This window comes from Ornithorhynchus anatinus, chromosome 11 (assembly GCF_004115215.2).
Source record: "Ornithorhynchus anatinus isolate Pmale09 chromosome 11, mOrnAna1.pri.v4, whole genome shotgun sequence".
Classification (NCBI taxonomy): domain Eukaryota; kingdom Metazoa; phylum Chordata; class Mammalia; order Monotremata; family Ornithorhynchidae; genus Ornithorhynchus; species Ornithorhynchus anatinus.
The window spans coordinates 7,395,572-7,422,181 of NC_041738.1; the positions used below are offsets into that span (position 1 = coordinate 7,395,572).

Sequence of the window (26,610 nt, forward strand, 5' to 3'; positions counted from 1 at the left end):
CCAATCAATTAATCAATGGCATTTATTGAGCACTTATTGTGTACAGGGCACTGTACTTAACTCTTGGGAGATTTCAGTTTCTCAGAGTTGGTAGATACGTTCCCTGTCCACACTGAGCTTACAGTCTTGATGGGGAGACAGACATTAATATAAACGGGCTGTCTCTCCAGACCATACTTCTCTCTCTGACTGGATAATTTTTCTAAAATGCCATAGCACCCATCTATCCAGTCCTCAAACGCTTCCATTGGCTGTCCAATCTTCACTACATGAAGCTGAAATTTCTGATTGACTGCTTGTAAGTACTCATTCAGCTCTCTCCCTACTACTTATTCACTGTCTTCTCCCTGCTCTACTTTGTTCATACTCTTCCCAGCTCTGCCACTTGTCAGCTGTGTGACTGTGGGCAAGTCACTTCACTTCTCTGTGCCTCAGTTACCTCATCTGTAAAATGGGGATTAAGACTGTGAGCCCCACGTGGGACAACCTGATTCCCCTGGGTCTACCCCAGCGCTTAGAACAGTGCTCTGCACATAGTAAGCGCTTAACAAATACCAACATTATTATCTTCATTCCCAGTAGTCTTTATTCTCCCCTTTCAGAGGCATTCGAAATGCCTTCTCTAGCAGCAGAGGATAGATCACAGGCTTGGAGTCGGAAAGTCACGGATTCTAATCCCAGCTCTGCCACTCGTCTGCTGTTTGACCATGGGCAAGTCACTTCACTTCTCTGCGTCTCAGTTAACGCATCTGTAAAATGGGGATTAAGACTATGAGCCCGGGTGGGACAGGGACTGTGTCCAACTCAATTTTCTTGTATCCTCCTCAGCAAGGCACAGTGCCTGGCACATAGTAAGCTTTTAACAAATACCATTATTATTATTATTATTATTAAGCAGCTGTAGAGTGAATGTGTAAGGATGAACTGGAGTGGAAAAACTACTCTCTAACGCCTTCGTCAGGCCCATCCTGGGCCAGGGTGAGCTCTGAGTGTGTGCTCCTCCATCCCCTCGCCTTCTCCCACCCCGACAGCAAATGGAGCTTTTATTCCGGAACCTCTCAATGTCAGAAGAGTGATGGATTCCCATATTAATCTATAAGGGATGGAAGTGTCACCCAGCTCACATCCTTTAGACGAGATACGCTCTGGGGGTTCTCTGCTGGTTTGATTTTGGTGATGTTTTCCCTTTTCTCCCCACCCCAAATGAAGTTCACGTCAGTCCACACACTAATGTGCAAACTACATTGCTTCTCATCTCCAACATTCAGCACATGTCAGATTCCTCGCCTGCACCCGGGAAATATGGACTTGAATAACGCCTCTGCATGTGTGGTAAGCTACGGCGATAATAATAATAACAAAAACCATAGTGATAGATGCATTTGTTAAGTACTTACTGTGTGCCGAGCATTGGGGTGGATACAAGTTAATCAGGTTGGACTCGGTCCCTTTCGCACATGGGGTTCACAGTCTAAGTAGGAGGGAGAGAGGTACATTATACTAGCTGTACAAAAATAATAACCTAAAAATAATATTCCCCAGGGAATCAGAAACTTTTACTCTGGCATAAGCATCTCTTAATAATAATCCTTGGAGTTGATTTAACACATTTTAAAAAGTCATCTTGATTATCTAATTATATCATCAAATCATCCCAGTAATGTAGGGAAAAGCAGGGATTATTATCCCCATTTCACAGCTGAGGAAACCGTGACTTTCCTGAAGCCACCCCTTAGACCACCGGGAGAACTGAGAGCGAGACTAGAACTCAGGTGTCCTGTCTCCCAGCCACAGGTTATTTCCCTTAGGAAACAGGGCAATTTCTAAGGTACTTGTTGAGCCGGCTTCCTTCTAGTACGTTCCATTTAAATCAAGAGCAAACGAAACATTGCCCCATTTCGCTTTAAGACAGCAACAGTCCTGAAGACACGTTCCCCTTCCTTAATGCTGAGCGGCACCTGGTCTTCTCAAACCATAAATGAGGGACAGGGCGAGAGGTGAGAGACCGTCCGAGCAATGCAGGGGGTTGAGACTGTAACAGCCAGCAGTAATGTCGGATACAGTTTCACCCAGGAGGTTTCTCCCTACCGATGCAGCCGTAGACCGGACAACACACCTCCCCCAATCATTCCTAGGAAGAAAAGTGATCATCGTGTTCTCCCCGAAGCTGAGGGTTTCACTAATTCCAACACAGCAAGCTGCCGTCGGCTCCTTCCAGCAGCCAATTACTGTCTGGTCTTGGAGAGCGGCAGGTCTTCATTCAGAGCAAAAATGACTGATGCTTTTTCGGTTTTTTTCGGTGATAAGTTATAGGGTTAGGCATTTTTCCTGAGCTGGAGCCAGAAGACAACTTGAAAATACAAATTGTATATATCCCCTGATTGTGGCTTCAATCCTTTCACGTGCTTGCAGAGGGCTTCAGAAATGAATACCTTGAATAGGAAATGGCGATATTTTTTCTTACAAAAATGGCATCCATTTTTGAGGCAACAATTACAAGTTGCCTGGGACTGTTAGTGTGTTATTTCCTGAAATTGTAGGTAATTGATTGAGAAAAGGTAGAAAAATAGTTTTGAAGTTAGTTAAATGCATATCATCTTTATAACTACTCAAATCATGTTATTTTATAATTCCTCTAAATTAAATATCTTTGAGAATAAATGCAAATTAAGGAACAATAAATTATAAGTTCTCAACTGACCAGGGCCTGATTATATATATTATAATTAACCCCTCTTTTCTTCACATAGTATTTATCTTAATAATCATCCTATGTCCATTAGCATATCTTAAAGGGTTTCGCGATTCTAAGTACAGTCTCGAATATAGGAATTATGTTCTGTACCAAAGGAGCAACACCAAAGGGAAACCAAATGGAATTAATTTTAGAAGGTTTTTTTTTTTGGTGGGGGGGTGTAAATCAAAGACACTGGAAATCCGATTCTTCGTTTAGAAGCCCGACTTTACATTGTTTACTCTTAATCTCATATCAGGTGTTTCTAGTCAAAAAAGTGTTTCCTGACTGTTGTATGCCTTTCCTCTCAGTATCCTTAGGAATACCATCTCTGCTCTTTGCAGACTGGTCAAGGACTCTGAAATTTCCTCTCCAGAAAACATTTGCCTTGCGGGTACCAAATTTCTTGTCAGATAGTCTTCAAAAAAAAAAATAGCTAAATGTGGAACAGGAAGAAGTTCTTTAATAGGAAGTGGGATGACCTAGGGCAGCCGAAATACATTTTCATCTTTGTCAACTGTGTTATAATAGAAATTAAAATTTCTGGGACCTGTCATCTGCTTCAACTACCTAAGCCATAAATAAGACGTGGCAAACTGGAGCTGAGCCCACGGTATCTTAAGGGCTAGTTATCTGTAGCCTTTTTTTAATTTATGGCTTTTTTTATCTGCTAATGACACAGAAGAGTTCAGGGGGTACAGCCTGTCAGGAACACAAATAAACGGTATGAATGGTTTTCCCTGCTTCGTTCCATTTATTTCTCGGCGCGGTGTCAGAGTTGCATCAAGCTCTTCCTGGGCTTGAAATCCTCTGGGGTCACAGTGTTTAAGTCGTTTGATGCAGCAAGTAATCCCAGCCCTGGCCATTAGAGCTGCATTTTCTAACTGTCCCTTGGTAATTGTTGTGAGGACTTAGACAAGTAAGACTATCCAAAGGCATCACTAAGGTCAAACTGTGGTAGAAAGTGGCCTGATTTTTATCCTGGAGATTGATGTTGGAATCACCTTTATTTCGATTCAGCAGCTGGGGTTATAAAATGTACTAGCAAACACCGATAACATGTTAGATCAGGCTACGGGCGAACTAGCGCTGTATTTTATACGCCCTGTATGTGGAGTTTTGCCTAATACGACGATAAATCAGGGCCCAGATGGGGCTGTTTGGTAAATTTTAATGAATGCTCCAAGTGCTAAAAAGCACAGGGGTTCCTGACTGAAGCCATGTTTGTCCACCAGCTCTGGAAAGAGTTTGGCTACATCTTAGGATGCAGTTTTTGTCTGCAGACACAAACTTGTCGGAATTCGGGACCAACGGCCCCGTCCTGCTGCAATGAGCACAAAGGGGATCTCTCTCTCTGGTCTATCCTGATTTTCAAGCATGAGAAAGGGATGGACAGACCAGCTTTGTTGTTGAATTCTACTATCCCAAGCGCTTAGTACAGGGCTCTGCCCACGGTAAGCACTCAATAAATACCATTGATCGATCGATTGATTCTGCAATAACTCAAGTGGTGGGGATTTTTCCAGAAGGGACTCTGTCAGGTAAGACAAGAACAGGCTCTCCTTGAGAGCCGAATTGCTGAGAAGAACCCACCATCACAAAACAGTTCAATTGGCCCCCTTCTACCGGCAGACCACCTTTAGTGGTAACCCACTTCCTTTTCTGGGAAAACTCTGCCCATTCAGGGGCAGCCAAGCAGAATCTCAGATAAAGACAGAAAGCAGAACCCTTCACAAACACCTTGGGCACTTACAGTCACTCACTCATAGCCCTCTGAAACATATCAGTTAACATACTCTATTCTTTAAGCACTTTCTTTTTTCTCCTATCTGTGAATTAAGCACTTTTTCATACACCTACTCTCTTTTTTCTTATTTGTGCATTAATAATAGTAATAAACAAAACACTTATCAAGCATTTTATAAGCGGCAAAGCACTGTTTTAAGCATGGGGCAGTCACAAAAATAGTCCTATCGGACACAGTCCCTGACCCACACAGGACTAACAGCCTGAAAGGTAGGGAAAGTATTTATCAACTAATCAGTGGTATTTATTGAATGTTTACTGTGTGCAGAGCTCAGTACTAAGTGCTTGGGAGAGTACAATACCACAGAGTTAGTAGACATGATCCCTGCTTACAGACTAACGGGGGGGACAGAAGTGAAAATAAGTTACAGATAGAGGAAATGGCAGAGGTAAGTTCATTTGAGAGATGAGGAAATTGGAATGTGTAAATTCATTTTTTCCCATCTCACAGATGAGGAAATTGAGATCTAGGGAGATTAAATGAATTGTCAAAGATCACCTAGCAAGTCAGTGGAAGTTCTGGGGACTAGGAACCAAGGTTTCCTGGCTCCCAGAGCTGTGTTCTTTCCCATAGACCCTAATGACTCCCTATTTATTTTGTGCTTGTCTCTTCATCAGACTGTTAGGACCTGGAGTGAAAGCAATGTGTATTTTACATCAGTTGTACTTTCCCAAGTCCTCAGTAGAGTGCTCTGCATGCAATAATATCTATTGAAAAAAAAGCAAAACAACAGTATTCATTCTAAACGGATACTATTTCTGAAGGTTGGCAGAGCTGGAGATGATTTCAGCCTCCTAGGAAGCTTCTGGAAATCTAACTTCCAAAGAGTCTGTAAGACCTGCCATTAATAATAATAATAATAATAATAATAATGATGTTGGTTTTGTTAAGCACTTACTATGTGCAGAGCACTGTTCTAAGCGCTGGGGTAGATACAGGGTAATCAGGTTGTCCCACATGAGGCTCACAGTCTGAATCCCCATTTTACAGATGAGGTAACTGAGGCACAGAGAAGTTAAGTGACTTTCCCACAGTCACACAGCTAAGTGGCAGAGCTGGGATTCGAACCCATGACCTCTGACTCCCAAGCCTGTGCTCATCAATCCCAGCTCTTTCATCATCATAGGCAACTATTCACTGAGGGATTCCCATTTAGCAAATGTGATTAAGAAGATGCTGCTCTTACCCAATAACAATTTGCTTGCTATGTACCAAGCACTGTACTAAGCACTGGGGTATACACAAGACAATCAGGTAGGACATAGTCCCTTTCCCACACGGGGCTCACAGTCTAGCTAGGAGGGAGAAACAAGTATTGAATCCCCATTTTAAGATGAGGGAAGTTTGGCACAGAAAATTTAGCTGACTTACCCAAGGTCCCACAGAGAGCAAGTGGCTGGATCGGGATTAGAACCCAGGTCCTCAGACTCCCATGAGACTATTGAAAGTGACACGTACTGTACAGTAACTGATCATCAAAAACAGCCTTCTCCTTCACATCCCAATTCTGTGCCCTTACTTGCTTGATTCATCGACCAGAACCAAACACTGTGTTGGGGGGAGGTGGGGGAGAAGAAGGATAGCCCTCAGAACATCTTATTCAACAACATCCTCACCCCTCAGTCCACTCTCTTTCCACCTCACCCTTCCTCCTCTACCAAAAAAAAAACAATAAAAGGTCAGAGGAGAAAGTCATGTGCAGAGCTAGAAATGTACATACTCTCCAAGGAAGAGGTGAACTCTGTCTACCTTAAATTAATAATGTTGGTATTTAAGTGCTTACTATGTGCAGAGCACTGTTCTAAGAGCTGGGGTAGATACAGGGTCATCAGGTTGTCCCATGTGAGGCTCACAGTCTTAATCCCCATTTTATAGATGAGGGAACTGAGGCACAGGGTTAGCCATGTTCTTGTCCCAGCTTCCAGTTCAGTGTATGAAGAAGTGCTCGACATTGCAAATAATAGTAATAATGATGATGGTATCATTAACCAAATATGCAAAGTGTATATCCTGGATGAATCACCCATTCTATGCAGGACAGAGTTCACTTTGCCTTGGTAAGAAGTACAGAATAAGACAGAGAAAGGATTACTTGGGATGGGATAGAAAAATGGGTTAAAAAATAGAGAGCATATAGTAAATTGATTATCAATCAATGACATTTATTGAGCTTACTATGTGCAGAACATTTTACTGAGCACTTGGGAGAGTACTATACTTTTGAGCTGATAGACACAATCCCTTCCCACAAGAAGCTTACAGTCTAGAAGAAACCGCCATTCCTGTTCTGGAAGCTGAATGGGGAATTTTGAGTCTCACGATCCAGGTTCAGAAGTATCAGCAATGTTCTGCCCTTGCATCATGGCTGGCAATTTCTCCTGCCTTTAGCTCAACACCTATCAATTTCTGCACTCTTCCAAAAAGGTCCTTGTGAGCAGCAAATGTGTCTACCAACTGGTGTACTGTACTCTCCCAAGTGCTTAGTACAGTGCTCTGCACACAGTGAACATCGAATAAATAGCATTGGTCGGTGGTTAGACTGCCCTCCTGCGCTAGTAAACATAGAATCCATAAGCAAAGTTGTTGGTTTGAAGGTTTCTCCAGTAGAGTGAAGATGCGGGAAGAAGAAGACACTAGAGAGACCCGAGAGGCCGGGAAAACGGTTCTGTGATTTGGTAAAAATATTTATGCTCCTCTTTGCAAGGTGAAATGGTTAAGCCTCCTCATTTCGCTGTAGACAAATCGTAACGAATGGCAGGATGGAAGCCGATGGTCTCATGGTTCGTTCCTAAGGAAGGGAAGGTGTGTGAGGAGGAGGAGATGAGGGGTGGTCTTTGATGTTAATCATAATAATACCTGAAGCAAGAGTAGAATTCTTATTCTAGCAAAGCCCTTTCACATCAGTGATTTCAGTTTTACCTTCACAGCATCTCTGTGGAAAAGGGTTAGACAAGGAAGTAGCATGGCCTAGTGGATAGAGCATGGCCCTGGGCATCAGAAAGACCAGGTTTCTGATCCTGGTTCTGCCACTTGTCAGCTGAATGACTTGAGGCAAGTCACTTCACTTCTCTGTGCCTCAGTTTCCTCATCTGTAAAATGGGGATTAAGACTGTGAGCCCCAGGTGGGACATGGACTGTAACCAACGTGGTTAGCTTGTATCTACCCCAGCACTTAGTGAAGTGCCTGGCACATAGTAAGCAATTACCAAATGCCCTTAAAAAAACCTTATTTTTGACATTTTACAGATGTGAAAACTCAGGTAGGGAGAGGTTAAGTGCCTTGCCCAAAGCCACCCACCTGACCAGCCACAGAGCCAGGATTAGAATTTTGGTCTCAACTCCCATATCTGTGCTCTTTCCACTAGACCACCTTCTTGATAATTAATGAGCAAGCTCAGCAAAGGGGGTGATTCAAAAAGTCATCTAACAAAATATAGGCAGCTCAAGAGATTGAGCTGGACAGGTCAATCCTGGGAAACAGGACCTGAGTCTAAGCTATCTAACCTGACTAGGCCTACATAGTCACTGATTTGATTCACAGAAATCCTTAGAGAGTTTTTGTTTATAATCAGGTTTTTCCAACATAAATCTTCAAGTACACCGGTGTTGAGGATCCCCAGCTGAAAGATCCATCCCTTGACACTGCCCCCCTAAGACATCTGACCCAATTCTCCCTCCCCGATCCCAAAGGTGTCACCCCAGGAATTGGTGGGACCCTCCGGGAAGAGCATGAGGAGAAATGAGTGAAATGGCCTTGGAAAACTCAGCGCCCTTGGGAAGAGCCTGCTAAGAGGGAGGGTCCGGCCTGTTATCTCTGTCATTCTCCCTCCCCCGCTCTCACAGGCAGGTGCATCTGGGAGGAAACTTCAGTGGGATGTGTGGGCTGGGGAAATAGGGAGGGAAACTGGGGTAATTTTGTCAGGCTCTGGTGAAAGGGGAGGCAGGTTTTCAACAAACCTTAGCGTCTTCTGCCTGCAGCTGCTGCCCTCCTCAGTTCCGTCTCCCACAGCCTTTGTCTTCTTTCAATATCCCCCCTTCTCTTCAACAGGCAGGTGTCGAAGGTTGTGGCATTACACAAGCCACAGGAGGACATCAAAGCAGTCCCTTCACAGAAAGTGCCATTTGGAGAGGGAGCACAGGGAAGATCCGAAAAATCCCAGAAAATGAAAAGACTCCTGAAGACGATCTCCTCTAATCCCCCAGCATCTGACAGGATTCGTGTCTCCCCGGGTAGATTGGAAGATCCTCGAAGGCAGGGCTCATGTCTACTAATAATTCTATTTTGCTCTCCCCAGTGTCAAGTGCTCTGCACACAGTAGGCATTCCAATACGACTGATCGACTGACCGATTGAAAGCACATCAGACTATCTGTGACGTGGTTGGGGAGCTGGGAAACGGTGAGTCTTCTTGAAGAAGAGAGGGCTGGACACGGTTCTTTCCAGGAAGAGATCCTACCTGTTCACCCCTTGAGGGAGAGACCGGAAGGGAGAATGGGCAAAACACACTGGTATAATGAATCCCTGCCCAGGATTTAGAGATTAGGGCCCCATGAGGCTCCTTGGGGTGTGAGGGGCCTGTTTGGCCGGGGGTGGGGGAGCGGCACTCTCTAGCTAGATCTCCCCACTTTGCCTGGCTGCTGTTAACCAGCTTGCAAGTCCCCTCCCTCTTCACAGCCATGTGCTCCAGGGACAAAATGCCAAATCTGGTCAAAAAGGGCAAAGTGAGGAGGGAACTTGCAGTCGAAGCTTGTACCCAGAGAAGATCTGTGGGGATTTTAGAGAGGTCTTTCTAGGGGGACCCCCCCCCCCCAACCTTCTGGTTACTTTGAGGTGTCCAGAGAGGGAGATCCAGGAAAAGAAGTCACGCTTTCTGTGTCCCTGATTTTTGCCTGTCTGTGCTAATGATACAGGTGTGTGTTGGGGGCAGGCTGTGCTCTTCAGGCCAACTGGGACCTCCTGCCTCCCAGGCCCAGGGGAAAGAACAACACAGGGGAAGGAAAGAACCGGGGAGAAGGAAGGTGGGTGGAACAGAAGGAATTAGAAGAGAAATGGGATGAGCTTCTTGAACACCTAAATTTCCCGCCCTTGGCCTGCTCCCCTTCCCCACCCACCTTCCTCGGAAAGTTAAGCCGGAGAGCAGAAGTCTGCTCCGAGTGTCCATCCAGAGGTTAGTAATAATACTGGTGGTATTTGTCAAGTGCTTACTATGTGCAAAACACCGTTCTAAGTGCTGGGGGGATACAAGGTGATCAGGTTGTCCCACGTGGAGCTCACGGTTTTAATCCCCATTTTACAGATGAGGTAACTGAGGCACACAGAAGTTAAGTGACTTGCCCCAAGTCACACAGCTGGCAAGCGGCAGGGCCGGGATTAGAACCCATGGCCTCTGACTCCCAAGCCCACGCTCTTTCCACTGAGCCACGCTGCTTCTAGTACAGTGCATAGCTTTAGTGCAGTACCTGGCACGTAGTAAGCGCTTAACAAATACCACAATTATTATAATTATTAGGACTGGAGCCCCCTTGGCCCATCTGGCCTATTCTCCGCTGTCATTCACACGGGGAAAGAGTGAACAGGTGCATGGAGTCTGCTCTGTTTCTGTCTGGGCACTGAATGCCCAATATTTTGCAAAGGCATTGAGTTTTCCATTCTGAAACGAGCTTCTCCAGTTGGCTACGTGTAGAAGTGTTGGTTCCCCTCTGGAAACAGGTCCACCGGGAAAGTCTTGGCAGGCAAGGAGCGCACCACGGAACGAAACGTCGAGCGCTGGAGAAGAGCTCCATGTGCCCCGGGAAGTGCCAAATGCCTTCGCAGTCGGGTCGAGCCAGGGGACCTCTAGCCCCAGCGCCCCCGCCCTGAGCCCAGATCCCTGCACCCTCAGACCCGGCCCAGCTCCGTGCGCCCTTGCGTGCCTTTTGGTACGTTCCAAATTGGTGCAGAGGATGCCCTATTCGAAAGTAGGAAGCAGGTCCAAATGGAAGTGAATTCACTCTGGCTCTCCCCATTCTCCTCTCTATAGTCGGATGCTCAGGGTGCTTGCTGCAAGAAGACAGATGTTGGCATTCACGCTTACTTCATTTTAGTTGTCATCACCAAAAATAAAGAATGAGGCCCATTTGCTTATCTCTGACCATGTCCCATAATCTGGGAAAGACAACGATTTGACTCCAGGACTTTTGAGCCAGAAACAGGAAAGTAATGAAATGTGACATCTGCATTCCTCCCGAAGTGTTTAAGACATTGCTCCACCCAAGTCAGTGCTCAATAAATACCATGAATTGTATTGTAAATACAATTTGTATTTGTATTTATTGATTTGTAAATATTTTGGGGAGCTCTGCTTAAACTGTGGGCCAGCAGTATCCCATTTTCCTTCTGTTTGTTTCCTTATTTAACATAATTAATAATAATTATGGTATTTGTTAAGCATTTAGTATGTGCCAGGCACTATTCTAACCACTGGGGTAGATACAAGGTAGTCAGGTCATCCCACCTGGGGTTAATGGTCTTTATCTCCATTTTACAAATGAGGTAACTGAGGCCCAGAGAAGTGAAGCAGCGTGGCTCAGTGGAAAGAGCACGGGCTTTGGAGTCAGAGGTCATGAGTTCGAATCCCAGCTCTGCCACTTGTCAGCTGTGTGACTGTGGGCAAGTCACTTCACTTCTCTGTGCCTCAGTTACCTCATCTGTAAAATGGGGATGAAGACTGTGAGCCCCACGTGGGACAACCTGATTCCCCTGTCTCTACCCCAGCGCTTAGAACAGTGCTCGGCACACAGTAAGCGCTTAACAAATACCGACATTATTATTATTGAAGTAACTTGTCCAAGCTCACAGAGCAGACAAGTGGCGGAGTAGGGATTTGAACCCATGACCTTCTGACTCCCAGGCCCGTGCTCTATCCACTCTGCCATGCTGCTCTGAGAAAGGGGCAGGTCGCTGATAAACTGGGGCAGTTGTCTTCCCTTTTTTGTTCTGTCGTATTTTACTCTCCCGAGCATTTTGTTACAGTATTCTACACAGAGAAAGCATTCAGAGCCAACCCACAAATTCACTTGCTACCATCAGTACTGCTTAATCCCCGGGCTGTGGGGAAGAAGTTTCCATCTCCTATGCTCACTTGTCAACTACCTCTCGAGCTGCAGAGGGTAAACCAACAACACTTGGACCTGCAGAAAGATCGCCCATAGGGTAAGCCCTTCGTGTATTTAGTACTGCCTATGTTGCTCTTCACGGGTCACAGAGGGGAAGGAGACAGAGAAAAACAAGATCCTGAAAAACCTTTGAGGATGGAAGGAGGGAATAGAACACTGGAAGATAAGGAAAGACAACTTCCGAAAAAAGCCGGGTTGGAGTGTTGGCTCCGAGTGACTTGCTGTGGGACGCTGAGGAAGCCAATTGGTCTCTGCTCCTCAGTTTCTCTATCTGTGAAATGGGCATGATTCCGCAATTTTGGGGATGACGCCTGTGTTCCGTTGAGGTATCTCCCTCTAAAAACCCAGCTTCACCTCCTCTCTGATCCTCTAATCAGATCACGACACTCCCTGCCTGATCCCACTAATCAACCTGTGACAGTGGTGTTCCATGACATTTTTGAATTAGTGTCACATAAAGCTGTTCATACTGGCATTGGGAGGATTTGAGTGTGGAAATGACAGCTTTTTGTGCAAATCTGAAGTAGGAACAAAGCATTCTTTTTTTTTCCTTTATATCAAACGCTCCATCCCATCTCTCCAGTGCAAATAAATGTGTTTTTCCCCCATACAGGCTATTGCACTGCTGCAGAATCACTGAATGAGTTCCTCAGAGAAGATTGGCCAGGTGTGTGGCTGTTGAATCCCACTTAAAAACGTTTTGTAATTTTGCCTTCCCTCTGGGCTAACCTTATAATAGCAATTGCGGTATTTGTTAAGTGTATACCATGTGCCTAGCACCGCTGTAAACTCTAAGGTTGAGGTAATCAATCAATGGTATTTATTGGGTGCTTATTTTGTGCAGAGCACTTTACTGAGCACTTGAGAGAATACAACAAAGTTAGTAGACATATTCCCTGCCCACAGTGAGCTTATGATCTAGAGGGGGGAGACACACATTAATATAAATAAATTATAGATATTCATTCATTGATTCAATAGTATTTATTGTGCACTTACTGTGTGCAGAGCACTGTATAAAGTGCTTGGGAGAGTACAATATAATTCTAAACAGACACATTCCCTGCCCACAATGAGTTTACTGTCTGGGGGTGGGGAAACAGATTAATCTAAATAAATTCATTAAAGATATGTACATACGTACTGCGAGGGGGATGAACCAAGGGAGCAAGTCAGGGAGATGCAGAAGGGAGTGGGAGAAGAGGAAAGGGGGGGCTTAATCAGGGAGGGCCTCTTGGAGGAAATGGGCCTTCAATAAGGCTTTGAATGGAGGCAGAGTAATTGTCTGTAGAATTTGAGAAAGGAGGGTGTGCCAGGCCAGAGGCAGGACACAGGCAAGGGGTCGGAGAGATAAATGAGATCGAGGCACAGTGAGAGGGTTGTGTACAGAAAGGTTGTGGGGCTGAGGGTGGGGTGAATGCCAAGTGTCCAAAGGGTATAAATCCAAGTCTTTTGGGGGTGGATATTGTATCTCTTAAGAGCTTACAACGTGCCAGTCACTGTTCCAAGTTCTGGGGTAGATTCAAGTCAGTCATGTTGGCCATAGTCTATGTCCCACATGGGGCTCATAGTCAATCTCCATTTCACAAAAGAGGTAATTGAGGCCCAGAGAAGTGAAGTGACTTGTCCAAGGTCACAAACAGACACGTGGTGGAGTTGGGATTAGAAACCAGGTCCTTCTGACTCCCAGGCCCATACTCCTTCCACTAAGCCGTGCTGCTTCTCTAGGGAAAGTTTATAGAAGACAGTGCGACATAAGTATATCAGACACAGTCCTATTCCAAACGAAGTCCATGGTCTAAGGGAGAGTGAGAACAGGTATTTAGTCCCCATTTTACAGACGAGGAAACTGAGAGAAAGAGAAGTTACTCGTTCCAAGTACTGAACGGAGGTTCCAATCAGACACAATCAGTAGAACACGGGAATGGCAAATGGCAGATTTAGGAATCCTTAACCTTGGACAGAGGTAAGGATGCATTAATCTTTTAAGAGCTTTCCCAGCCTGAGGATCCAGTGGGATCCAATGAGAAACAGCATGGAGTAGTGGATAGAGCTCAGCCTGGGAGTCAGAAGGTCCTGGGTTCTAGTCCTGGCTCCACCACTTGTCTGCTGTGTAACCTCAGGCAAGTCACTTCACTTCTCCGGGCCTCAGTTACCTCATCTGTGAAATGGGGATTGAGATTTTGAGCCCCACATGAAACAGGGGCAGTGTCCAGCTTGTATCCAACCCAGCACTTAGTGCAGTGCCCGGCACATAGTGAGCATTTATAATAATAATGATAATTATGGTATTTGTTAAGTGCTTACTATGTGTCAAGCACTGTTCTAAGCACTGAGGTAGATAGCTTGTCAGTCAATGCTTGTCAGCTGTGTGAATTTGGGCAAGTCACTTAACTTTTCTGTACCTCAGTTTCCTCATCTCTAAAAGAGGGATTAAGACTGTGAAGCCCATGTGGGACAACCTGATCACCTTGTATCTCCCCCAATGCTTAGAACAGTGTTTTGCACAAAGTAAGCCCTTAACAAATACCATCATTATTGTTACTAGTAATCAGGTTGTCCCACATGGGGCTCACAGACTTAATCCCCATTGTACAGATGAGGTAAATGAGGCACAGAGAAGTGAAGTTACTTGTCCAAGGTCACAAAGCAGACAAGTGGCAGAGCCAGGATTAGAACCCAAGTCCTCTGACTCCCAAGCCCATGCTCTTGCCAGTTGGCTACGCCTAACAAATACCATCGTTATCAAAATCTTCTGGAGATTTTATGGGATGCCTTATTTTCATATTTTGAAGATATCACTTTCCTATAAAATCCCATATTCCTCTGGCAAGAAGAGGAGATGATACACGGTGAGTGGTAGTCAGGAGAGAGCCACAGCTATAGTCTGCAGGTGTTCTTCACAGGGGAAAGTTGGAGAGAAGGGAGACTCCCAGCTGGTAAGAGTTTATAAGTCTATCCTGGATAAATCCCATAGGGAACGGTGACAATTCATCCCTTAGATAACTGCATTTCATTTTGGGAAGCCTCAGCCTTGAAGCTCATTCTCCGGGATTTTCCCTACAGATTTTCCCCTGGATGAAAATATCTCAGGAAAATACTCAAAGTGCAACTTTCACTTTCTAAAAAAGCAATACAGATTGGTACTCCCTCCTCCCCACTCCCATCCCTCTTTACCCACCAAACCTGACTTCTTCCAGAGATAATAAAGTTCGTATAACTTCTCCGGGGACAGCAAACTCTCAGGGACTGCCCCAGAGTGAATAATCCACTCACAGTTCAACAAAGGATACTAGATTGAGATTATTAAGAATTCTCATGCCATGTCAGAATAATAGCTCATCTAAGCCTGAGGAAAAGAAATATGTTCCAAGAGGAGAAGTGGACATTCCCCTAACCCACAAAGGTACAAGATAATGAATAATTTTAGATAATTGCATTAGTATAGACCATTGCTTTTCAACCTTTTTCATTTAGAGCTTCACTCAGATGGGACACTAGGGTGGGAGGCTTGTTCTCCGCCCAATATTCCTGAAATTGCTCCAGGGGGGAGAAGTGAACAGCCATAGACCCAAAATGGAATACTAAAACAGCACTAGTGGGGCCAGAGCCAACTAACAGTAAACAAGCCCTTCCTTTCCACTAAAGGGAGCTAACTGTTATCTAAAGCCAAGCAGTAAGCAAACAGATGGCTCCTCTGGCTTCCTTAGTAAAGCAAACATTACAAGTGTTTTAACTAGGGGGTTAAAGCCAATACCACCAGAAGCCCATGAAGTATCTGAACCGGTATCGGGACCTCTAACTGACTAGCCTCGAGTCTCCAAAGACAGCCAAGAAGAGCTTATCGATCAGATTTTCGAATGCTTACTGTGTCCAGAACACTGTACTAAGTGCTCTGGAGAGTACAACATAACAAGAGACACATTCCCTGCCCATGAAGAGCTCACAGTCTAGAGGGGGAGATGGACATTAATATAAATGAATTACAGATATGTACGGAAGTGCTGTGGGCCTGAAATGGGTGGAGGGAGGGTTGAATAAAAGGAGCAAATCAGGACAACGCAGAAGGGAGTGGGAGGAACAGAAATGAGGACTTTTTCCAGGAAGGCTTCCTGGAGGAGATGCACCCGCAATAAGACTTTGAAAATAAGAAGAGTAATTTTCCGCTGGATATGAAGAGAGAGGGAGGATGTTCCAGGCCAGAGGCAGGATGCGGGTGAGAGGTCGGCACTGAGGCAGATGACATCGAGGTACGGTGAGTAGGTTGGCATTAGAGAAGAAATGTGTGCAGTCTGGGTTGTAGTAGAATAGTAGCCAGGTGAGGTAGGAGGGTGTAAGGTGATTGAATGCTTAGCAGACAAGGGTGAGGAGTTTTTATTTGGTGCAGAGGTGGATGAGCAACCACTGGAAACATGAACTAAACATTTTTGTAGAAAAATAGTCCAGTCAGCAGAGTGGAGTATGGCCTGGAGTGGGAAAAGATAGGAGGCAGGGAGGTCAGGAAGGAGCCTCTTACCATAATCAGTGTGGGCTAGGATAAGTGCTTATATTTACATAGTAGTAGTTTGGATAAAGAGGAAAGGGCAGATTTTAGCAATGTTGTGATGGTTGAACTGACAGGGTTTAGTGATAGATTAAGAATGTGGGTTGAATAAGAGAGATGAGTCAAAGATAATGCTAAGGTTATGGGCTCGTGAGACAGAAGGATGCTAGTGCCGTCTATAGCGATGGGAAAGTCGGGGAGGAGAAGGTTTGGGTAGAAAGATAAGTTCTGTTTTGGACATGTTAAGTTTGAGGTGACAGCAGGACATTAAAATAGAGATGTGTTGAAGGCAGGAGGAAATGCGAGACTGCAGAGAGGAAGAGATCAGAGCTGGAGATGTAGATATGGGAATCATCCTCATAGAGGTGGTAGTTGAAGCCATGGGAGTGAACGAGTTCTCCAAGGGAGTGAGTGTAGATGGAGAATAGAAGGGGACCCAAAACTAAACCTTGGGGGACACCCACAGTTGGGGGGGGGGAAGGCAGAGGAGAAGCCCACGAAAGACTGAGAATGAGCAGCCAGAGAGATAGCAAAACTAGGAGAGGACAGTGTCAATGAAGTCAAGGTTGGCTAATGTTTCCAGAAGAAGGAGACGGTCAACAGTAATGAAGCCTGCTTACGTTCCCTGTTACAGGACTGTTAGTCAATCGGTCAATGGATCCACTGATCCATGGTGCTTTCCGAGAACCTAATAGAATAGAATATTGCACTGAATTAAGTGATTGGGAGATTACAAAGCCATAACGTTAGTAGACAGAGTCCTCACCCTCAAAGAGTTTCGAAGGACTTTATCAGAAGACCGAAACAGAGTATGGTGGGGAGCAGGGTAATGGTATAATCGATAGAGCACGGGCCTGGGAGTCAGAAGGTCATAGGTCTCATCTCGGCTCAGCCACGTGTCTGCTCTGTGACCTTGGACAAGTCACTTCACTTCTCTATGCCTCTGTTACCTCATCTGTAAAATGGGGATTGAGACTGTGAGCCCCACATGGGACAGGGACTGTGACCAACCCGATTTGCCTGTACCCGTCCCAGTACTTAGGACAGTGGCTCACACATAGTAAGCACTTAAATACCATTATCATTATTATTACCTCCATGGCCAGTGAGGCATTCCTGACTTGACTGCCTCCCATTGGAGCGGAGTCTTTTTTGTTTTAATCCTGCAGGGCAGAGGGTAGAAAGCTCTTTCCAAATGAATCAATCATATTTCTTGACCGCTTACTGTGTGTAGAGCACTGAAATAAATATTTGGGAGGCTAGGTAGCTCTTACCAATCAATTAATCATCTTTATTGAGCTCTTACTGCGTGCAGAGCACAAATAAATGTTGGGGAGAGTACAACAGAGTTAGTAGATGTTACCTGTCCACAACAAGCTCACAGTCTTGTCCAATGTCTGGTAAAATGAGGCAGAATCATTCTGAAAGAACATTTCAGATCCCTGCAGCCAGCGGGAGCCGGTGAGAGATTAGAGGTTTACTCCTAATCCCAGCCAAAAACAGCGAAAGGATTTCCTACTTCTATGGAAACTGTGTGTTCCAGGCTTCTGGGTCTTTCTCATGGAACTGTCCATGTGGCCCTTCTAGCCAAACTCCACAATATATCCTTTACCTTCCCGAATTGCTTCTGAGTCGAGAAACCACGCGGTTTAGATTCTGTACAGCAGTGGCTTTAGCTCCCAGCCATTCCACCTTATCGTTTCATCCTTGATCACTGATCTGGGTGAACCTGACCACATTTATACCCAAGAGGAAATGAAAAAAAACCCACCAACTTTTTCCTTCCAACTATTTCTATATCTCCTTCTTTATTATAGAAAGAGTCTGATTTTAATTCTACTTTCACTTCTTCAAATATCCTCCCATTCGCTTCTTGGTAAGCATTTTCCAGGCACGCTCATAAATTGCAACTAAAGATATAATGGCTTCTTTCGCTTCAGGCTAGGGATTAAACGTTTTAATAGTGTAGCAAACTTATCAACAAAATTTTTTTTAACCATGAAAAGATTTTATCCTCCTGGCTTGTGACTTGGAGAATTTTACAAGTGGGGTCAAGAACTTGTCATAGATTTTGAGACTTGAATTTGAATCTTGCTGACAGCCACCAAAAGCTCCTATAATACTCACTACATTATGCTCTGAAAACACACACATTATTGTGATCGCTCTCACCGTTCCACTGAGCCGTTCAATATCGTCCTGGCCCCGGAAAGGTTTTTAATGCAGATATTAAATATATTCATATCACCACTTCAGGGAGGCTGTTAGTCGTGTCTTTTTTTCTCTGGGGTCTTCAAAACTATTTGCTGCTGACATACACTATTAAAAATAAACCTGCCCTAAGGAGCTAGTCATTTTAAATATTATTAAGACTAATGTTATCATTTAAGTAGTGGCAGTGATTTTGCAACTGCAGAGATGCCAGGTAGTGATGGAAACAAGATAGCAAGGGATAATCTTGAATGAAAATCATTTTATTGGCTATAATATTTCACTTGCACATTTATTTAAGACTTCTATATTGAACCACTATTGATGCCTTCTGCAAGACCTAAATATCAATGTGATGAGTAAATACCATTCCATAGCAGCAACCATAAGCGGTACTGGATCTGGATAAACAAACAGATAAACATGCCCTAACAGAACTCCTTTTCTTCCCTCCCAAACCCTGTCCTCCCGCTGTCTTTACAATCACTGTAGATGGCACCACCATCCCGATCCCTGTCTCACAAGCCCGTAATCTTGATGTTATCCTCAGCTCGTTTCTCTCATTCAATGCTCATACTCAATCTGTCACCAACTCCTCTCGGTTCAAGCTTCCCCAAATTGCTAAAATCCACCCTTTCCTCTCCATCCCAACCGCTACCGTGTTAATCCAAGCACTTACCCTATCCTGCCTTGATTAATACACCAGCCTCCTTGCTGATCTCCCTGCCTCCTGTCTCTCCCCACTCCTGTTCTTACTTCACTCTGCTGCCCAGATCATTTTTCTAACAAAAATGGTCAGTCCACGTATTCCCACTTCGTGAGCCTCCAGTGGCTGTCCATCCACCTCTCCATCAAACCGAAACTCATTCCAATAGGCTTTAAAACATTCAATCACCTTGATCCTTCCTTTCCTACCCCCCTGATTCCCTATTACAACCTAGGCCTATTCACTCTTCCTCAATCTCAGCTATCTCACTACTGACCTCTTACACACAGCCTACCTCTGGCCTGGATCAACCACTCCCTTCAGCTCCGACAGACTATCGCTCTTCCCACCTTCAATACCTTATTGAAGGCACATCTCCTCCAAGAAGCATTCCCCTACTAAGCCCTTCTTTCCTCTGCTCCCACTCCCTTCTGTGTCACCTTTGCACTTGGATTTGTGCCCTTATTCACCCCAACCTCCTCTCAAAGCACTTATGTACATGTCCATAATTTATTTATGTATATTAATGCCTATACTCCCCCCCCCCCAGATTGTAAGCTCACTGTGGGCAGGGAATATGTTTACCAACTCTGTTTGCTCTCCAATGGCTTCTTCCCCACTGCTTTCAAACATTTCCATGTCTCCCCGGTCCTAAAAAACCCTCCCTTGACCCCATGTCTCCCAGAAACCACCCTCTCAAAAGTCACAAATGAACTATTTCCTGCCAAATCCAACAGCCTCTACTCCATCCTAATCCTTCTCGACCTCTCAGTTGACTTTGACACTATCAACCATCCCCTCCTCCTGGAAACATTGCCCAACCTCGGCTTCACTGACAATGACCTCTCCTGGTTCTCCTCCTATCTCTCTGGCCATTCCTCAATCTCTTTTGTGGGCTCCTCCTCTGCCTCCCACCAACCTCTTACCTGCATCCTGCCTCTGGCCCGGAACACCCTCCCTCCTCAAATGTGACAGACAATTACTCTCCAGGTCCTTGAAAACCTTACTGAAAGCACATCTCTTCCAAGAGGCCTTTCCTGACTAAGCCCTCTTTTCCTTTACTTCCACTCCCTTCTGCTTCACCCTGACCTGCCCTCTTTATGCATCCCCAGTCCCAGTCCCGCAGCACTTATATACATATCCATAACTTATTTATTTATATTAATGTCTGTCTCCCCTTCTAGACTGTAAACTCATTGTGAGCCGTGAATGTGTCTGTGATATCATACTCTCCCAAGCACTTATTACAGTACTCTACAAATAAGTAGAAGCAGCGTGGCTCAGTGGAAAGAGCACGGCCTTGGGAGTCAGAGGTCATAGGTTCAAATCCTGGCTCCGCCACTTGTCAGTTGTGTGACTGTGGGCAAGTCATAACTTCTCTGTGCCTCAGTTACCTCATCTATAAATTGGGGATAAAGACTGTGAGCCTCACGTGGGACAACCTGATTACCCTGCATCTACCCCAGCACTTAGAACAGTGCTCTGCACATAGTAAGCGCTTAATAAATACCAACATTATTATTATTATTATAAGTGCTAAAAAAAATACCGGTGATGACGATGATGGCTCCTTTGTACTTTCCCAAATTCATGCTTAAATGGCATTGATTGCTTGTTGGATTGAAATCTCCCTAACAGTGTGTGTGAATAGCTACAAGAGAAGACTGCCAAGGCATATTGTATTCTCCCAAGGGCTCAGAACAATGCTCCGCACCTTATTAAGTGTTCAATAAATACCACTCAATGATTAATTGATTGTTATTCATGGTAGAAATTTGGCAGGAGGGAGTGCCTGCTATATTGGCACAGATGACCTTTTGCAGGAATATTAGTGGTGATTCTGGAGTGGTTTGGGTGGGGGTTTTTTTGCCAATAATGGCCTTCATCCATCCATTCATCAGTAATAATGATTGAACACCTCTGTGCAGAGCACAGTATTAGATACTTGGGAGAGTACAAAAGAAGTAAAGGAAATGGACCCTGCTTTCAAGTTGATTACAATCTAATGGGGTAGTCAAGCAGACATAAATTGTTTACATACAGTGGGAGGAAGAGGAAAAATGTAAATACTGTTATCAGCAAGAGTGCTGCTGGAAAATCAAATATGGAAAAAATGTGAGTGGAAAAATGAATAAATAAATGGAGTACCAACTTCCTCTCAGGCCAACAGAATTACTGTGCCTCATTCTTGTTTCTCTCACCACCAACCTCTTGTTCAGACCCTCCCTTTTGCCTGCAACTCCCTCCCCCTTCACCTCCAACAGACTATTCTCCCTCTTCAACACTCTTCTGAAAATATATTGATCTTTCATCTACCCCAACACCTTTCACAAATAACCCCTCAGCACTTCCGAGTCACTTATACACTTGAGTATTGTAGCATTTATACTCCATTTCTCCCCCTTTAATGTATTTCACATTTTATTTTTCCCCTCTAAATTCCAGGTTCCTTGGGGGTCAAGGATCATGTCTACTAACCCTGATGTACCCTCCCAAATGTACAGCACAGTCATCTGACACAGTAAGCTCTGAATAGATATAATTAATGATTGAATTCAAAAACAGATACCTGCGTAAGTGCCGAGAGTGGCTGTTGGGGTGATATGACTGGGGCAGTGGAAATGGGATGAGTACCCCTCCTTGGAGAAGGTGTGTTTTGGGGTGGACTTTGAAGATGGAAGGAGCTGAATCCAACAGATTTGAAGTGGAGAGGTCTTTCCTTCACGAATGTGTCAGGGTCTCAGGAATGAACCTGCAATCTCAGAGGTCTCCAAAGCCCCCCAGGTATTACACCTTTCGGCAAGCACCATGGAGCCAAAGGAGTGATGAGTGTGGGAAGAAGAGGCCTTGAAAAGTTCCTGGAAAATGAAAAAGGAAAAAGAAACTTCCTGCAAAAGGGCAAGAGCCCTTTGCATTTGCATTTTCTCTTTGCATTTTGCATTTTCTCTTTTAGAGAACTGGCATGACCTACTGGAAAGAGCATGGGCCTGGCAGTTAGAGGACCTGGGTTCTCTAATCCTGGATCTGCCACCTGCCTGTGTGATCTTGGGCCAGTTAACTTCTCTGTGTCTGTTTCCTCATCTGTAAAATGGGGATTAAATGCTCTTCCTCCTACTTAAACTGCAAGCATGAAGAGAAGAGGGATAGGGATTGTTTGTCACCTGATTATCTTTTATCCACCCTTGTGCTCGGTATAGTGCTTGGCATATAGTAATCACTTAACAATACCATCATTATCATTATGATTTAACTCCTCCAAAGGGATTATTAACACCTTCCACAGAAGTGCTGGTGTAGATAAGGCCAGGAGGGTCCATCTAACACCAAACAGTTGCTGATGGATTACATTTTCACCAGGAAGAAGCCCTAATTCTATTATCTGGAGTCCACTCATACTCAATATCTGAATAATTGAGGTTCAAACCTAGCCTGATTTAGACCAATGTTTCTGGCCAAAAAATAAGTAACCCTCCAAAAGTCACGATATTCAACAGCATTTTCAGTGCTTGAACTATATAGTTTGCATGTGAAACCCAGTCTCAAAGTGCAAAAGATAGAGGAACTTTAAGTTCGTTGTGGGCAGGGAATGCCTCTGTTTATTGTTGAATTGTACTCTCCTAAGTGCTTAGTACAGTGCTCTGCACACAGTAAGCACTCAAATACAGTTGAATGAATTAACTTCTTAGTACTTCACCAGCACTTGGACCAATGATAGGCTCTGTGCTGGGCAAATGAAACATAGATTCGAAGAATCCCAAAGTTAAAAGGAACTCTAATTCAGAAATGCTATGTGGTCTGAGGTTAGGTGATAAGTAGGGAGTTGCTTGCTACCCAGACTCTGAACGTACCCTCTAGGCAAGCCTCCAATGACCAGTCTCCAAGCTCCAGCTCCAAAGTCCGGTCTTCGTGCCCCACACTCCAACGGCATCCTCCATATCCACTCTTTGAATCCAGCCTCCAAAACCAATTTCCACTATGTTAAGCACTTGGGAAAGTACAGTTGAACAAGAAACCCAGTCCCTGCCCTCAAGGAGTCTACAATCTCCCCCTAGTCCTTGATATGGGCAACCTGCCCGTTGAGAGGAGGAAAGAAGGCACCTTTGTATCTCCGTCCTCAACCTCCTGGCTCCAGGAAAGGCTTCAGCAGAGTAATGGTTAATTAAAAGAGCATGTTTTTAAAAAAAAGTGATTAAAATACGTTTTTAAAAGCTTATATAAAAGTGCCCGATCATGGAAACAAAGGACATGAAAAGAGGCCATTGAAGTTAGTCCAGTGGTAGCATGCTGAACGTGGATCATATGTGTTTGATTATGCTGCTCAGATGGTTTGATTAGGTTTGGCAAACTAAAAACTTGTCTCATTACTAGTCATTTTTACCTGCTGCATTTGCATATATATATATGATATCTGTTATACTAATTATATCTATTTTCACAGGTATAGACAGACATACCCCAGAGTTGTGGCGCCCATTAGCAGATCAAGCAAGCATGTGCAGCTGTGTTTTGATTAGAGGAAAGGTTTCCTGGCACCCGAGAACTAAAATCACCTTTTAGGGTATGACAGGCGCATCCAAGCATCTCGCAAGTGAAAATCAGGGGTTTCTTCCAGGAAGGAATGAGAACAACGACCACAAAGAATTAAAAGTAGAATAACCTTTAATGGTTGCAACTGTGAAAACTCAATCACAGTTATTCCTGCCACTGGCGAGGGGCCATCATCTGCTCGAGCCGGGGAGCAACGAGACCTGCCTTGAGTCCGGTAGATCCTGAGGTCACAGTCCACCCAACCCCAGGATCCAGGTTGGAGAAGCGGTTGGAAACCCCAAGGAGGACCCCTCATCCCCCCCTCTGGCCCGGACCTCCCCCGGCTCTGCATATCTGATAGATCACCATTCTCTCCATCTTCAAAGCCCTACTAAAAACACAGCTCCTCCAAGAAGCTTTCCCCGACTAACCTCTCACTGAGAAGTAGCGTGGTCAAATAGAAAGGACACAGACCTGGTAGTCAGGGGACCTCATCCCACCTCCGCCACCTACTACTACAGGACCTTATGCAAGTCACTTAGTTTCTCTGTGCCTCAGTTCCCTCATTTGCAAAATTAAGATCCAAACCTGTTATCCCTCCTGGATAGACTGTGAGGCTCATAAGGGACATAATTATCTTGCATCTACCATAGGGTTTAGAACAGTGTTTTTTCACATAGTAAGCACTTAACAAATACCACAATTATTATTTCTCCTCCCCTCCACCCCTTCTGAATCATTTAAGAACTTGGGTCTGTACCCTTTAGGCACTTGGTTACTCTACCCCACCCCCAGAACACATACATCCTTAAACTTGGCTGCCTCCCCTACCTGTAATTTATTTTAACATCCATCTTCTCCACTAAACTGTAAGCAACTTGAAGGTACCAACTCTCAAGAGCTGTTCTCCTCAGTATTCTCTACAGTGCCTTCCACCCCCATAAGCCTTCAATAAATAACACTGATTGATTGATTGATTGATTGATTGAACCTGAAATTTCTCCGGACTGGGCTAGCCCGATTTACCACTCAACAGAGGGTAATGGTTTTGGGAAAGGTTAGGGGTGTGATGGAAATGGAAGCAACCAGGCTGAAGGAGAATTTGAGAGAGAAAAAAATACTGTCGCTATGGGGATTTCAGCACATTTGGGCATTAAATGAAAAACATGTAATTTACCTGCAATGAAATCTACAAATGAGCTTTATTTTTGAGGCAAATAGTCGGATACTCGGAGAAGCCGCGTGGCTTAGTGGAAAGAGCACGGGCGTGGGAGTCAGAGGTCGTGGGTTCTAATCCCGGCTCCCCCACTTATCATCTGTGTGACATTGGGCACTTAACTTCTCTGTGCCTCAGTTACCTCATCTGTAAAATGGAGATAAAGACTGTTAGCTCCATGTGGGACAACCTGATTACCTTGCATTTACCCCAACACTTACAACAGTGCTTGGCACATAGTAAGTACTTAACCAATATCGTCATTATTCTTTATACTTGTTTGGTAGTAGGGCTGCAGCTTCTTGTAGATACTCCCTCTCCTAAACTTGGTCATGAACTTATTCCCAAGTGCTTCTCTAATAGCAATAGGGATAGTATTTATTTTATTTTTTAATGGCATTTGCTTAGTGCTTACTGTGAGCCAGGCACCGTACTAAGCAGTGGGGTAGATTCGAGACAATTCGGTTCGACACCATCCGTGTCCCACAAGGGGCTCATAGCCCTACTTTGCAGATGTGGCAACTGAGGTTCAGAGAGATAAAGTGACTTGCCCCTAGTCACACAGCAGACGTGGCAGAGCCTGGATTAGAACCTACGTTCGGCCTGTTCTCTTACCACTAGGCCATGCTATTTCACTAAGCATTTATTATGTACAAAGCACAGAAAGAATTATATGGATGAGCTATACCTACAATACCTGGACCCCACTGGTGTCAAAGGGAAATCTGCACCAGAGGCCACTAGAAGGAAAGAATGTGCTGAATTGCTACAAAGGGATTTGAATAGGCAAATATTTATATGAGGAGAGAATCTTAGAGACATGGACACCACATTTCAATATTCTTCCCAATGCAGCTTCTGCTGCTGAAGATGAGACCCTTCAAAATACACACCCTCCCACCATACAGCCACATAGCACTTGTCCCAACTATGGAAAGCAGTGCATCCTAGTCAAAAGAAATTCCGCCTGGGAGTCAGAGGACACGGATTCAAATCCGGGCTCTTCCACTTGCCTGCCATTTGACTCTAGCCAAGTCGTTTCACTTCTCTGTGCCTCAGTTTTCTCAGTTGTAAAATAGGGATTCATCACCAGTTCTTGCTCCTACGTAGACGACGACCCCCATGTGTCTAACACGATTAACCTGTATCTACCCCAGCGCTTAAAATAGTGTCTGACACGCAGTCAGCACTTAACAAATACCATTAAAAAAAGAAAACTATTGAAGAAGTCCCTGAAATGGTGGACTGACGACTAAGGATAATAATAATAATAGTAACAATGACCATGATATTTCTTAAGGATATTTTAGGTCTTGAATATCTAGCTCATCTGTTCATGTAGTCCTACATGTCATCTCCCATTAAATCCATTGGTAGTAGAGTTCAGAGTTGATGCTATCAATGGTGAAACAGCGTCTGAGAGTGTGTTTTTGGAGGAGAAATCACTTGCATACGGTTCCCATGAAAATACAGTAGTGTTCTCTATCTCACCCCTCATCAGTCAAGTGAGAATTAGAGTGTGTTCTGTCATTAGACTGTAAGCTCCTTGTAGGCAGGAATCGTGTCTGCCAAATCTATTGTGTTGTACTTTTCTAAGCACTTAGCACTGTCAGTCTCTCACCTAAGCTTCCTACCCAAAGCAGCAAACACTGAACAATGGCTGAGTAAATCCAGAATTCATCTGAAAGCACTTCAAGTTGTAATAACATTAG

The 26,610-nt window shown here is 44.5% G+C and overlaps 1 long non-coding RNA gene across 1 annotated transcript in view; it reads right to left on the reverse strand.

Moving 5' to 3' along the window:
• Positions 1 to 1,415: 1,415 nt before the first annotated feature.
• The window catches only part of LOC114815031, a 34,756-nt gene continuing 9,561 nt past the window's right edge, over positions 1,416 to 26,610 (reverse strand). The window contains exon 5 of the long non-coding RNA XR_005660512.1: positions 1,416 to 1,471. This is a non-coding gene — a long non-coding RNA (uncharacterized LOC114815031). The remainder of the gene's footprint in view (positions 1,472 to 26,610) is intronic.